Source organism: Physeter macrocephalus, chromosome 14 (genome assembly GCF_002837175.3).
Source record: "Physeter macrocephalus isolate SW-GA chromosome 14, ASM283717v5, whole genome shotgun sequence".
Classification (NCBI taxonomy): domain Eukaryota; kingdom Metazoa; phylum Chordata; class Mammalia; order Artiodactyla; family Physeteridae; genus Physeter; species Physeter macrocephalus.
Genome location: NC_041227.1, coordinates 42,083,078 through 42,086,484, shown reverse-complemented (window position 1 = coordinate 42,086,484; position 3,407 = coordinate 42,083,078).

Here is a 3,407-nt window from a genome sequence, read left to right as displayed (position 1 = left end):
TGGGGGCCATTTGCACGGGTGTCCCTGGGGGTGAGAAGACAGCCTTCTTGGATCACAGGTGAGAGAACACCTTCCAGGAAAGAGAGGAAATGGCCGGAAAAGCCACCAAGCCAGCGAGAGACTTGTGATGGACACGTCGGGCAGCCAGTTGGCGGCAACCTGAATGGGAGACCGACTGCAGCCCCTAGACATCAGACCGCCAGCCTACCTGTCAGGACTGAGGTCCCAGGTGCCTGGCCTCAGCTCTGCTCCTCACCTGTACCCCTCACCCTGCAGCGGCCGCCCAAAAGTGAGCTTGCATTTGAGTGGAAGGAGCATCGTTGAGTCTACCGGGCTCCACTCCCATTTCTGCTCCAAAGGTGGGACCTGGTTCTGAGTCCGTCCATGCTGTTTCTGGTCCTGAATAAGGCAGGTGTCTACACTCACCTAGTTCTGGGCAGCATCCACATTATCCTTTAAAACGCAGCTCAGATCTGAGGCTCTGGGATTTCCCTGACATAATTCCTTCTCAACCTCTCCCAGACTCTAGCCACATTTTCTCTAATTATATCTATCAAACTCTGTTTTGATTTTCTTAACCTGTCTGTGAGCTCCTGGAAGGCAATGGTGTCTATTTTATCTCAGGCTCCTGTGCTTTAGTGAGGTGTTCAGACCGCAGTGATTGGGATGGAGGCAGGGGCATGAAGAGGACCTGTGAGGGGTGTAAGAGGTCAGTGGATGCAGGTCCAGTGCAAGATGAGGAAGGAACCCACACCCGCGCCCGTCTCCTCTCCCTCTGTCTTCTGCCGGAAGGAAGGATCTGGGGCTCAGGGCTCGGCGAGCTGATGACATCACGGCCCTCCTTGGGAACTCACCCTTGCTAAGGAGGCACCATGAGAAAGGTGTCTCTAGTGCCATGACTTCCTCCCTAATAGCACACAAAAAATCCCCAAACAACCAAATCTCATCAATAGAATGGATTTAAGAACAGTGGCATCTTCACCCAGAGGGACACTCGGCACAGAGACGTAGGTGAGCCATCCACGCCCAACACGGCTGAGCCCCACAGACTTGAGGCTGGATGACAGGCTCCCACGTGTCTCCACTGACCAAATCGCTGTCACTGAGTCACCGTCTGAGCTGTCCTAGTCGGGGACAAGGGTGCCACAGCTTCCAGGGGATGTCCTGTTTCTCAATCTGGTTTCGTGGGTGAGTTCAGCTGATAAAAATGCACAGGACTGTCAAGTTACAGTATGTGCCCCTTCCTCTGGGTAAATGATGCTTCAACAATAAGTAAGAGATGTGGACCAAGAATGTCACCTGCCAAATCAGTAAACAAAGGATGTTGTGCCTTCAAGCCTTCAGCCAGTGCGGCCACACCAGTGGTGTACCCTGAGGGGATTCAAGAGGGAGAAAAGCAGGATACTGGCCCCAGGTACCTAAGATAAAGCAGGACACTGGCTCCAGGTACTTAAGATATATATCAGAGGAATGATTTCAGTGAGCCCAGACTCCTGCATCTTCCTGTACACAGAAAGGTACTAAATTCATTAACACGAGATGTCTGGTTTTCTTTAACAGTAATCGTTTGATGTTCCAACTGCTTGCATTTTGTTGCAAAAACTCCTATATATCCTGGCTCCTCCCTTACCTCAGAGCCAACTGAGAGGCTGTCTCCTTAGCTTAAGTCCTCAGTTTTGTCCCCCAGATAAAACATAATACTCAACTTTTAGGTTGTGCATTTTATTTCAGTCGACAGAGATAACAATGCACAAAGGAAGTTACCTATTCTACCTTCCCAGAAAGGGCTCCATCCCTTCTGTCCCCCACCTCCCAACGCCAAATTCACCCAGCTCCTTGGAGTGGGCCCTGGAGTCGCCGCTAGGAAAATGGTGCTGATGTCATTATTTTATTATTTTAGCTAGCCTTTCATTATTTTTTGTGCTTGCTTTAAATGAACCTTGTTGTTTTTTTTTTTTTTTTTTAAACTTCCTTCCTGGCATTTGAGTCATTTCCCAAGTTCTTTGTCTGCCTTAGCTAAGGAATTCAGTGCCCAAGACGGTTTGGGAGTCCTACTGTTTGTTCTCCAGGGACCTCTGTCCAGACAGAGGCCCGAGCTGGGCAGAAGGTTTGGGAGAAATAAAGCATAAAAACGAGCGGAGCTTGCACAAAGGTGAGACTCCACGTGGCCATCTTGACCGAATCTCCTCGGGTAGATAGAGGACCCTGCTGATGGGGAGGGAAGCCAGCTTTTCACGGCATGAAGGGTCTGTGACTCCAGGAAGATCCTTCCAAATCAGAGCCCCCATTTTCCAGCCACACTGCATGGGAAGTGGGTGCTCTGAGCTCACACAGCCGGGGAGGTGGGCCGGAGCTGGGAGAAGACCTGTGTTCTTCCTCCAGAGAGGAGTTTTCTCTCTTAATCCACAATCCCAAGCATCAGCATGGCTCAGAACCAGGCTGAAGACACTTAACCTTAGCTGACAAGAGGGAGAGAGACAGGCCTCTTCCACTGTTTGCTGATGGATGAATCACCCCACCCCATTCCTGGCTTTGTTCCACTGGTCTCAGGTCCTGACAACGTGTGGCGTCCAAGCTGGCCTTCAATTTCCCTTCCCTGGGTCCCAGGTCCTCTCCTGGCCCTTGGCCATCCCAGGTTTCCCTCCTGTTAACGGGGTCCACCTCTGAGCCGGCTAAAAGTGACCCACGGCCCACTGGTGGTGGCTGCGGCTGACATGCTGTGTAAACCGCAAGGGCATCGTGTAAATGTAAGCAGTGTTAGGCAAACCACAGCCTGTGGGCCAAGTCCTGCTCTCGGCCTGCTTTGGTAGGTAAAGTTTTATTGGGCACGGCCATGCCCCATTGTTTACGCAATGTCTGTGGCTGCTGTGAGCTAAAGTAGTTGCAACATGGTCCGTATGGGCCAGAAAACTGAAAACACATCTACTATCCAGCCCTTTATAGGAAACGCCAGGGACCCCTGATGCTAGGAGACAGTGAGCTATTTTGTCCTTGGAGTGTTACCAGTTAGATGGAACCTTCTGGAGACATTGTCTCCAAGGAACAGCATCGGTGCTGACAGTTGGGTATCTTCTCCGATGGAGGCCTTGCTGCTCACTGGTCCCCCCTGCACAGGGCTGGACCCCACCTTCCCAAGGCCTTAGGCCTGATCCTCCCGAAGACTGCAGCCTTGGAGACGGAGGACTAGCTCAGCCTTGACTCCTAAGACCTGGGGCAGCAGCGAGTGGGCCCAGGTGGGTGGGTTTGGCTTCCCTGTGGCTGGCAGGAGATGGAGTTCCTTCCATCCAGTCCTCATGCAGGGGTGGAGAAACTCGTGACCAAGACACTCTCCTTTTTAAATTTATGTTTAATTTTTAAAATTTTTTTATTTTTTTTTGCGGTACGCGGGCCCCTCACTGCTGTGGCCT